Source organism: Phyllostomus discolor, chromosome 8 (assembly GCF_004126475.2).
Source record: "Phyllostomus discolor isolate MPI-MPIP mPhyDis1 chromosome 8, mPhyDis1.pri.v3, whole genome shotgun sequence".
Taxonomy (NCBI): Eukaryota; Metazoa; Chordata; class Mammalia; order Chiroptera; family Phyllostomidae; genus Phyllostomus; species Phyllostomus discolor.
Window position 1 is genome coordinate 24,143,166 of NC_040910.2, and position 12,340 is coordinate 24,155,505.

A 12,340-nucleotide genomic window follows, 5' to 3' on the forward strand; every position below is an offset into this window, starting at 1 on the left:
ATTCTACAGGCTTTGCAATTGCCACCTATGGTGCCAGGCAGAACCCCATGTACCTAGCAGTGGGGCAAGATGAATATGAAGTCCATTTATATCTTGGCTCCTGGGCACCTTCACTGTCATTCCCTCCAGCACCATTTATTTTCGAGGCCGTCGGTCCTGGGAAACCACAAGTGTCTATGTGCCCACAAAACTCTACTATACTTACTTTAAAGGATAGCTCCTCAACCCTATTTCTGAAAATGGGAGCTTCTGAAATGGTTTAACTTGGACCTTTCTGAGAAGTTCAGCATGACTTAAATTCAGCAAACGTGGCATTTTACTGAGCACCCATCATCACCCAAACACTGCCTCTGGTGTCTGTCTAATTCACACGGCTGACTAAGGCCACGCTCTGTGTATAACCCCCTTTATAGTTTGTGAAGGTCAGTGACAGAGTACTAAGGGACCTCAGGACTCCAACAGACGGCAATGGAAACTAGTTCGTGCAAAGGAGTAAATGACATCATCTTCAAGTACAAAGTAACTGTTTTTTTCATTACCCAAGAAGCCATAATTTTATTAATGATAGAAGCAGTACACATTTCAAACCAAGCTATATTTACTCTTTTCAAACACACACACACACACACATCCTTGTTTTTAGATGGTTACACTGTTAATTCTGCAATAGCATTTATAATATCGATACTGTTGTTTTTCAGGGCCCCCGCTGTTTTTTTTATTCTTAACACATTAGCTTGTGACATGACCAATTTATTTTTTTTAGCTTTCACACCTGTTTCATCAACCCCTTCCTCTTGACTCTCCTCTTGCACAGTTGGAACCTGTGTGTTTTCTCGAATTTTTAAAGATAGCTTCAACTTTAAATTTCTTAGCAGCTTCCAGCTGTGCTTGCTGAGATGAATCCTCTATCTTGGCTTCCCCGCAAACAATGTTGGTATCTGAAGCTGGGCTACTGTAGACATTGGTTTTGTGATGACAAAGGATATTCTTTGATTTCCCAATAGTGATCCCAGTGACTCCTGTAACCTGAAAAAAAAAAAACAGTTTGGATGCAACCTTCCATGGCTTCCTTTCACCCAGCTCTGCTTTACTTTACTGACTGCTTCTTCATGGATTTTACCTACCTCTTCCAGCTGAGAGCGTGTGGCTGCCTTGTTCCTGTTCCCTGGGCTCTGATCCATCACTGCCAGATTCTCTTCCAGACCCTGTCTCAACCTTGGGCTGGGGCAACTCCCGCTCTGCAGCAGGGGCGATTTGTGTGGCTTCACCCTGTATTTTGTGAGGGGACCCTGGAACTGTGGTGGTGATAGTAGGAGGAGGAATGAGAAAGTGAGCCACACCTGTTGCAGAAGAGAAAGTAACTCTTGAAAGTTTGAATTTAGCAGTGAGGAGGAAAATGGAAAGAATCCCAGGCAGAGAGAAGAGTGCAGGTGATACGACTGGTGAGAAAAGGAGAGTTAGGTCCATGCAGGGTGCCCAAGAGGGCAAAAGATAGCCAATGAGTTTTGTATTTTTTGGTTACTGTTGTTTAGTTACAGCTGTCCCACTTTTCCCCCCATTGATTTCCCCATCCTGTCCCCCTCCCATAGTCAATCCCCACCCCATTGTTTGAATTTTATACTAAGTGAAATGTGAGAATTGCTGTAGAAATATATTTTAAATGGGAATGAGTCTAATCTATATATATATATATGTATATATATATTTATGAACTAGAGACAAATAATGATATTCACCATTTAACATAGCTTCACTATAAGAAAAAACTAACATAACTAATGCTTATGAGTAATTATATATGTAAGAACATAATACCAATGAGATATTCCTTATCATCACTTCATCACTTTGAACAGAAAAACAGAAAGGTAGATTGCAAATTGGAAAAACAAAAGGATGTTGAAAGCAGAGAGATAACACCATTTTACATCTGTTCTAGACATACCCCCCAAAACTGTGACCATTCCCTTCAGTATTGTACAATAGCATTAATTTCCAAAACAATACTACCTCTGGGAGTATAATTACTTCAGGAAAATTTTCATTAATCTATATTATATTATTTGCCAATTAATATTACTGAATTTAAGCCAAAGTTAAGTTAAATGTTACCTGGAAAATTGAAGTTCATAAAAAATAAATACAATTATTTACCTACATATTACAATCATTTATGGGGGAAAAAGTTTTGATGAACTTGAAAAATGGTGCTCTAATTACAACATAAAGCCTGTTATCATTAAAATATTTTGCCAAATTCAGCATTCGTGTATGTTTGTATGCTTGTATTTAAGAGAATACACAGTCTTCTCACTTGTGTGATTTTCAACAGAAAATCATAAGAGAGGAACCCATCACAATATTCACATTAATTAAAATGGAACCAACTGGAGGAATATTAAGAGAAACATCATAGTGGAAATCTATCTTAAACGCAAGTGTTATATTCCCAACACCTCTTTGAGGATAAAAAAACTGAAGGGTTAAAGTAGATACAATCACGCATACTTTTATAAACACATCACTTATATTTATAATAATTAATATAACTATATTAATATATTTGTTATGGAAGAACTTGTCTACAAAATGTTGTGTGTGTTCATTTATCATTTAATTACACAGAGTTCTTTTTGAGATTAAAACAAAGACAAGGCATCGTCAGAGATGTGGGCACGTGGAAGATCACAGATTCCCTCAGGCAGCACATTTTCTAATTGAAGGTATAATAGAAGCAGACGCTGACAATCTACAAGCAAACCTTTGCATAACTTCGTAACTGAGATCTGTAAAAGACTGTAGTTGTTTAGATGGTGGAAAAGGTGAGTGTTGACCTGAAGTTCAGCAATGCCAGTGTATGAACAGGTAGAACAAAGAAAGCTGAGCGCTTCAGGTCAAGAAAGTGGGTCACAGGCCATCTGGCCTAATTATTAACTAGGATGGGGGGACCCATTCGGGACAGCGCCTTTACATGTTTGAGACACGTAAAAGACTGGCTGACAAGTTTAGATTTAATGTAGTAAAAGGAAAAACAAGGAGTCAGATTACAGTGTGCGAAGGAATGCCTTCAAAAACGTGGCGAGCTTTCCTGGCAATTCTAAGCAGGATGGATTGAGGCAGGAATCAGAGAGTCCAAATGAAAGCTATCTCTATAAATCCGTGAGGGAAAAAAAATCTAAGCTTATCTTGCAGCTTGCAGTTTGCGAGATTGGCAGTTCTTAAATAAACACAGTTTTTGTCTCTACTTCCATGCTCACAGTATATTGTTTTCCCGTCTTATTGCCTCACCTCTAACAATGTTTGCTTCCCTTGCTACAGCTTTCTTATTTTGACTCTGTCTCAAGTTTTTATTCTCCGATTGTAAACTTTGGGGCAGACTATCAACTTTTCATTTCCCACAGTATTCAATGTCCTGTATCCAGAGACAAACAGAAAATAGCAACTGCAGAGGTAAATTAAATGAAAGCTGAATTTCTGAATTTCACCTTCCTCGGCATCTTGAAAACATTACTTTCTACACATAGCAAAAAAATGTTTAATTCAATAATTTAAAAATAATTATATTTTATTTGATGCTATCAATAATATAAAAAGTTGCTGTTTTTTGGAAAATCAAATGCATACCCCCTAAGGAAAAGTAGAAACACAGCCTGAGAAAGCTCTTGAGAGGCAAAGTTTCTAACTGAACGTGGAGAGTTTATGTAACTAAAATAGGTGGATGAAAATAAAAAAAAATAAAGACTTTCTTGCAAAATGACTAGATGGTGTGGGTTTCCAGTTTATCATCCTGCCTGTTCTTGATACACTTTGCATAACCGTGAGCAGCAAGTTGCAGCGGGACAGATTGAAGCACAGTGCATTTCGCCACACAGAATGTGTTGCCGCTTTTATGATTCCAAACTGTTCTGTGCCCCTGGAACTGCAAATGTTGTCATAGTAAAGCACTTGTCAGTTGGATTAGCTAAAACAATAGCTTTTGCCAGAATTCGCTCTTTCTGAAAATGATTGCCTTTTAGGAGTTCTCACAAATAGATTTATTAGCTTTCACACTGAATAAAAAACCGAGAGCTTGCTATGCAGATCAGCCCCAGAAGCTGTTACAGAGAACATTTTTCCAACTTATATGGCAACATCCTTTACTTTTATGTTCTACCCCCTCTCTCGAATTGATAAATTGAGTTCTGTTTAAAAAAATACAAGAAAGTACAACAAAATGAAGCAGGACAATTTCTTCTTCTTCTTTACTTTTTTTTTTTTTGGAAACCTCACTCTTGGAGTTTCCTGTTTCCTTGGTTTTAATGTATACAGGCTTTTATTGGAACACACGTTTTCACAGTAAAATTGCTAGAAATTAAGATTCAATAGGATGGATTGAGGCAAACTATGAATCAGAACAAACAAATAAGAGCATGAGTATTATTTAGGAAATGCAGTGTCCTCTTCCCAATGTGATTTTTACTTGTTCTTCTTTGAGGGTGCTGGTTGCTGTTCTTAAGGATTAAGTAAGCTTATAAAATTTTTGTGTCTTGAGAGAGCATGCTATTTTTGTCAATTAAAATATTTTTAAATTTCATGAGACAAAATTGCTTTAAATTACAGAGAAAACTTTTGATATGGAGCAAGTAGCGAGGATGGGACGAGGGGGTGAGTGAGTGAGAGGAAATGAAGAATAAAGAGATGGAAAGGAGAGACTTCTAGGAGCATACGATCTGACTTTCACTATGAAAAAAGGAAGGCATCTTGACTCCAGGGATATTTACCTTTCACACTAGATAGAAAGCACAAGGATTAATATTACAGTTATGAGTGTATCACATTGTGAGACTATTTACGTAAGTAGATACCACCCTCTTTACAGTTACATTTTTTGTAAAATAAACAAGGAATCAGAGAACTCAATGTGGGATCCTTCTCCTTCACATCTCCCTGGCCCTGGTGAGTCTAGGCGACCCGTTCCGGGAGTTCTCTTCCGAAACAGAGAGAAGAGAGTCCAAGACTCTCAGGAACACATATGAACGGACCTAGTGCTGCATGTTTTTCGTTCCTCTGCATGTAATACTCCAAGGAAAATGTAGTACATTCAGATAACTACTTGCCATATTTTTTAGTAGAAAATATGTTTTAATTTAAAAAAGAACTATCCTATGATTAGAACCCAGTTGGCAAAATTGAGTTTTTGTGATGTATTTTGTCAAATCTCTGTCTAGCCACCACACTGCAAGTTTATAGGAACACTTGTTTTGACCTAAATTTTTAGTCCTTTGATCCTCCGAGAAGTCTTACTGAGGCAAGATGAGCACAGAAGATGAGAAATAAAAAGCCCTTTTCAGCCTGAATTACCTGGATCCTTCCCACCTACAGGTACACGAAGATAGTGGAAGGGACTTGAGTGTGTTCACCACGTGTCCTAGTAACGGACCCCATGCTTTTCACTGGCCTAAACTTGGCTTCTTACAATACTTAAAAATTATGTTTATTACCAAATCTTTTTTATCATTATCCACATGTAAATCTAATAAAATCTGTGGACCCTTACTCCAGGAAAGGGCAAACTTACAAAGGTATCTCCAGCTTTTTGAAAGTTTGCTGTACACAATTTCACTTTTATGAAAAACCTACTCTAGTACCTGTGTTCGCTAACTGAAGGGTACCCCAAGAGGATTTTCACTGTTACAAAAAAAGTGAAAAGTGACATGTCGTCTTCGTTTTATGCTATTGTGGCTTACAAAAGATTTCACAGAAACACTACTTTTGGATAGCTAGGGAAAGCTTTACCTTTAATCTAAACATTAGTGGAAAGATGCAAAACCAAGGATTGGGAGACCCAGTTCGGCCTTGGTTCAACCACTATACTGAAGCCTTTAGCTTCTGGAATTCAATTCCGTTGCCAATAAAGGAGAAGGATAACCAAGATAAACTTGAATGGAGATTATATAAAATACTTTAAAAAGTCAAAAGCAATTTCAATGTACAAAACTTGTTTATACATGTATAAACGTTGGGGGCACTGCTCAATTTCCTACCAAAGAACTAGAGAATTATTCTTTACAAAACTGATTTTTTTTTTCCTAAATGAAACCAACAATATAGCAACCTTCCATCATGTCCAATTGTTTATACCAGGAGTATAAAAAAATGTACACGCCACTGGCATCTGCCTTCACATTTCTTCCCGAGCATATGGTAAGGGAGCAATGGGGGGCAGGGAGGCGGAGAAGGTGTTTCCTCACTTCCTTTTACCCGAGCAGCTGGCTTCTTCAGAGGTGTGAAACAGTAAGGCACAGGCTATTTCTAAACAATTAATAGACCAAGTATCAAGGAGAAATTGTCTGGGAAGTTTGAACTTTTCACAGTTTTGAGCAAACTAGTTTGTGGAAATTTCCTATACGTATGTTTTAGAATACATTATATTTTCCAGTACATATTTCTCCAGGCTATGTCAGCCTAGGATACAGTGGGAATAATAGCAAAAAAACTAGCTGAATTTCCTTTAACAATTGCCATGTGATGATGCTATTCTAAGCATTCTATATTTATTAACTCACTGAACTCATAATCCTTGAGTTAGAAGATACTTTTAAAATGCCCATTTTAGAGATTAGAAAACTGGAGTGTAGCACATGTCCAAAACTAGTAAATGTTGAAGCCAATTCTGTGCATTGAGTCTACTGCAGGTAGTTCAGCTGAACTGGTTAAAAGATCACTAGGCATTTGGAAGCATCAAATCATTCCTACCCAAACACATGCGCACGCGTGCACGTGCACACACACACACACACACACGCACACACATGGAAACACACTCTGCTTGGTAATGTCTAATTTTCTTTTAAATCTTGGATATGAATTCAGATTTTCAAAAATGGGAGAGTGGAAATGGATGTTGTTTCATGAGGGAAGTGTAGATATTGGCATGATTTTCACTTTTATTGGTGGAAAATGCTGGCAGGTGATGGGCACACATAGTGTTGGTTCAGAATCTGGGAGACTAAATACTGTTGCCTCCCGGTGACAGCGGATGCGGTTTTGGCGCTGTCAGCTCTGGGACTCGTCCTGAGCAAAGGACAGCTTTACTGACTGTTATTATTCTCACCCAGGATGTGAGAAGCAGATGCACTTGTTTATTTATACCCATAATTACTCAAAAATATTACAAAATGTACAGTATCCTTTTCATCCCCCAAGGAACCTAAATTAAGAGACCCAACATTGCAAAGAAATGAGCCAAGAAAGTTTATTAATCAGGGACTTGGCAGGAAAAACAGAAACTAAACTAGATGTTTGAAATGAGGTAATTGAACAGAGACAGTTGGTTATACAGGTGCAGGATAAGCTGAACTGGTAAAAAAAAAATTAAATTAAATGAGTATACAAAAAAAACATCCCCATCCAGGTGAGCCAGAAAAATAACTTCAAGAAGATGCTGTCACCCTTACATCTGGGGGCATAAAGGGAAAAGGCTGGCATTATCGTAACTCAGACCATCAAAAGAGTGGTCCTGCAGAACAGGAACTCAGACTCCAAAGGAGGGGGTGTGAAAATGTGGCTGCTGGTACCAAGAAGGGTTTCAGTGATGTTTGTTCTGGATCAGAAAAGGGAATCAGAGGCGGGAAGCAACTGCTGGGACTACGGGGGAAGTGCCGTTGTTGAGGCGATGGTGACAAGAATAGCAAGCACACAGGAACAGAGAGACACTTCCTTTCATTTACCTTACAGTCTCCTACTGTCCCCTCCTGTCAGGCTGGAACAAGAAGCCAGTTGTAGTGAGAAAGGTAATTTGTAGATTTTCTAACTCAGTGTAATAAAGTAGAGATTAGCGAGGTAGATCTGATGTAATGAGACAATAGCGTAATAACCAGGGTGAGTAGATATTTAACCTCTTTGTGATTTAGTTTTCTCATTTATGAATTGTGGACTGTAGTAGTATCCACCTCAAAGTGGTGTTATAAATATTAAATAATCATCACATAATGGTATATAAGTTATGCTCCATACATGTTAGCTATTAAAATAATTTTAATTCGGGCCCTGGCCAGGGAGCCAGGTTGGTCAGAGTGTCGTTCTGATGCACCACTGTTGTGGGTCAATCTCTGGACAGGGAGCCCACAGGAGAGCAACCAGGAACACAGAAATAAGTGAGGCAACAAGTTGATGTCTTTCTCTCGCGCTCAAATCAATAAAAATGATTTTTATTCAAAGAGTTCTGTAAAATATGTGAAAGTGTGTGAGGCAAACAAGAAAGAGGTAAACTTAAAAAAAATTATACTGTAGAGAATGAATAGGTCAATATTAAAATTCCAAGCAAAGGTACAAGGTAACTTTGAACTGACAGTGCCCATAGTGTGGCAATCAGCCACCTTCCTTCTGTGCCAGGAGTAAGCCAAGCCAGCAGACAAATCAATATATGAAATCTGTTGAGCAGACACTTCTAAGACATTAGTCATTTCTGAAGATTTTGTTAAATGCAAGGAAGAATGCTTACATAACATTCCTGCCCAAGCAACAATGCACTGATCTGTGCCTCTGATTATCCCTGTTTATTATGGAAGTCTGAATGTGGGAACCGACATTGTGATAAGAAAATACAGCCTGTATATAAATCTTACGGTTAACCTCAATATTGTTTTCATACGTCTCCAAGGTTCTTATTAGAAAAAATAATATTTATTAACATTTATCATTGCTGGTTGGTTATATTCTAGCATCGTGTTGAAAAACAAAACAAAGCAGGACAATCGGGTCCACTATCAAATATACTTCATATGAACACGTGGGTTATAAGTCAACATTTATGAGCAAATTAATCAAGTGGTTTTCTTAAATACATTAGGCCATATTCATTTTAAAGTACTTATTTAGTGTCCCTAAAACAAGCAGGGAAAGAAATGATATTCATTAAGCCTTACGCTTTATATAAATTACTGCACTTAATTAGCACAACAACCATAAAGTAAGTGTTTTACTGTATTTCATAGATGAGAAAAGTATTTGAGAAACATTTCCAAAGTAATTTTTATTTTTAAGTGAGGAAACTATAACCATATTTAGTAACCCTAGTATACCATGTTTGATAGATCATAATTTATATAGTTTATGTATCCCTAATCAATAAATATTTAATGAATGCTCTGTGAATTCACTTTCTGTGAATTTGCATGCTACTAAAAAAATTTAAGTTCCATTTCTTCTCTGCAAGATACATCTCTTTTTGGAAGACATAATGTGTGACATAATTAGAGATTAGAAAACTACTTAGAGAAACAAGAAGCCCCTGACATTAACTGGGAGGTGGTTCTTCCTTCTGTTCCACAGAACCTCTGCCTTCACCCTCACTCTCACCGTGGGACCCAGTTCTTCCAGCCTGCCTTCGATCAAGGAAGGAACAGGATCTACAAACACAGAAACCAGGGGGAGCTGTGGAAACACATCAAGAACAAGTACATGAGCTAGTTCCTCAGAGGCCCCCATCAAGGCCAGAAGGGCCAGGTCCACCCACCAGCTGTTTGCCCAGAACTAGGTTTGCTGCTTGAGATGATGCTCATGTCACTCCTCACAGACCACCGTTGGCTGTCGGTAAGTAATGGCTTCTAACTTCCATTACGTTTGAAGTATGTTTAATTAGTCATCAGCAAATAAATGTAAATTGTCCTTGAAGAAAGAAAATTATTAATACAAATTGTTACTGTAAATAAAAATATATTGTCAGACTATTTAGATATTAGTTTGTACCCAAATGTCTTAGCAAGTAATCTGTACATGAAGGAGAATTTGACTTAAAGTATGGACAGCATTTGGCAGAATACTGAAGAGGAGCTCTCACTGAGTTCTTGCTAATTTGTTTGCAACAAAGTCTGTTGAGGTGTGATCAGAGTCCTTGCCTTCGATCAGAGACAGTTTCATAATGATGGTCATACATACTGCTGAGGCATGAATGGGCTCGTAAATGACACCAAGTGCTTTGCTTAAGTTCTGGACCAACTTGAGAGATAGATGCAAAGACATGCACATGGAAATAATAGCACCAGTCTAATTACCAACAGAGATATAAAAAAAATTGACTTCATCATACTGGCCTCCAGAAAACACATATTCAGTCACTTAGTCATATCACTGGGGACTACTAGGTGAGGTAGAAATGTCCCTTTTAAAATTTAAGGCAGGGAATTTATGTCACCAGAATAGCAAAGTAAGGACACACAGAAGTTTTTTTTCCTCTATAAAAGCAATAGGAATATTGTAAAAAAAAAAATCATGTCTAGACACATCATAGTCAAACTATTAAAAAAAAAAGACAGAATAGCAAAAGAAAAAAAGAGAAGTGATTTTTTATGTACAAGAAGACAATCTAAATAAAGATACAAGTAAGAACACTATTTTAGAAATCAAAAACATTCCCACAAAGAAAAATTTAAGACAGGTGGCTTCCCCAGCAAATTCTAAATGTCATATATTTACACACTTTGTCTCTTAATAACTAGTAGAAATTAACAGGATATGATAAGGATGTAAAAGACTTAAACGACACTCAATAAAGTTGACCTAACTGATATTTATAGATGACTCCATTAAACAACTGCACACTACACACTGTTTTCAATTGCACTTGACACATTTCAAAGGTTTCATGGCTTCATCACTTGGAAATATATTTGAAGCCATAAAAAATCAACTCCATGTATTTAAAGAATTAAAGTTATTCAAAGTATGTTCTCTGACATCATATTTAAATTAGCAATCAACAGAATAATTTCTAGAAAATCTTCAAATTGATGTAAACTAAATGGTATATTTCTAAATAATAAATGGGACAACAAAGTAATCAACAGCAGAATAAAAAAGGATTTTAAACTAAATGAAAATGAAAACAGTATATTGAATTTATAGTATGCAGATAAAGTTGCACTTAGATGGATAATTGTAAATTGTCTGCATTAGAAAAGAATAAAAATCTCCTCTAGTCAATGATCTCAGTTTCTAAACAAACAAAAAAAACAACACAGAAAACAGAGAGCAAGCAATAAAGTAAAAAAATAAAATAAAATGATTAACATCAGAGAGAAATTAAAAAGAAGTCAATGAAACCAAAAATTAGCCTATTGAAAAAACAACAATCAATGAACCTCAAGCCTGACAACTCTATGCAAATAAATTCAAAACTTAAATAAACATATTTCTTGAAACACAAACTACCCAAGCTCACAGAAGAGACAATAGTTTAACATCTACTAAAAAAAAGTGAAATTATAATTAAAACCTTCCTGCAAAGAAACCTCCACAGTCTGATGGATAGACTGATAAACTGTAGCAAATATTTAAGGAAAAAACAAAGCACAATTTTACATAAGTATTTACAAAAAACTAAAAAGAAATGAATAATCCAAAATTCAGTCTTCGAGTTAAACATCAGATTGATTTCAAAATTAGACAAACACATGCCAGAAACAAAAATACAGATCAATTTGCAGATGAGGCTTATCCCAAAAAATACAGTTAGTTTAATATTTACCATATTTTTCAGACTATAAGATGTACTTCCCCCCAAAATTTGGGAGAAAAGGGGGGGTGTGTCTTGCAGTCCAAATGTATCTTACCTGGCTCACTCTGGGGGTGGGGGCAGCCTATGTTATTTATGTTATTAAATAGTTTACCACATTCTTTGCTTCAAATTTTTTTTTCTATTTTCCCCCTCTAAAACCTAGGTGCATCTTATGGTTCAGCGCATCTTATAGTCCTAAAAATATGGTAATGCAATTTAATATTAATTGCATCATATTACATTACATTAAATTACATTTACTGTAATTCATTTTATTTAAAAAAATTGAAAAGATAAACTACATCGTTGTGTCAATAGCTGAAGGAGAAAAATGTGACAATATAAAGGAATTTTCTCAACTGATAAAAGGTATCCTTGAAAAATCTACAGCTTTCATTCTACTTAAATATGAAAGACTGAATACCGTCTCTTGAGAATAGGAACAAGGCAGGATGTTGGTGGTCACCATTATCATTTAACAGTGTACTGGATATTCTTACCAGCAGAAGAAATGATAAAGCAATGGAGGCTATCCAATTGGAAAGGAAGAAGAAGTAAAATGTTAATTTGTGATCAAAATGAATAGCTGTCATAGCAAAATGAATGCTATGTAGAAAATTCCACATAATCTACAAAAAAAGGCTACTAATGTAATAAGTGAATTTAGCAAGACTGCCAGATACAAGATTAAGAAAATTCACTGTACTTCTATAAATTAACAATAAAAATTAAAAATGAATACCACTTACAGTAGCTTCAAAATTTAAAATAATTAGACTCTCATTAGAATGAGATTGACAA

At 36.3% G+C, this 12,340-nt stretch overlaps 1 pseudogene; it reads right to left on the reverse strand.

Moving 5' to 3' along the window:
* Positions 1-647: 647 nt before the first annotated feature.
* LOC114503587 lies at positions 648-1,470 on the reverse strand (annotated as a pseudogene).
* Between the last annotated feature and the right edge of the window lie 10,870 nt (positions 1,471-12,340).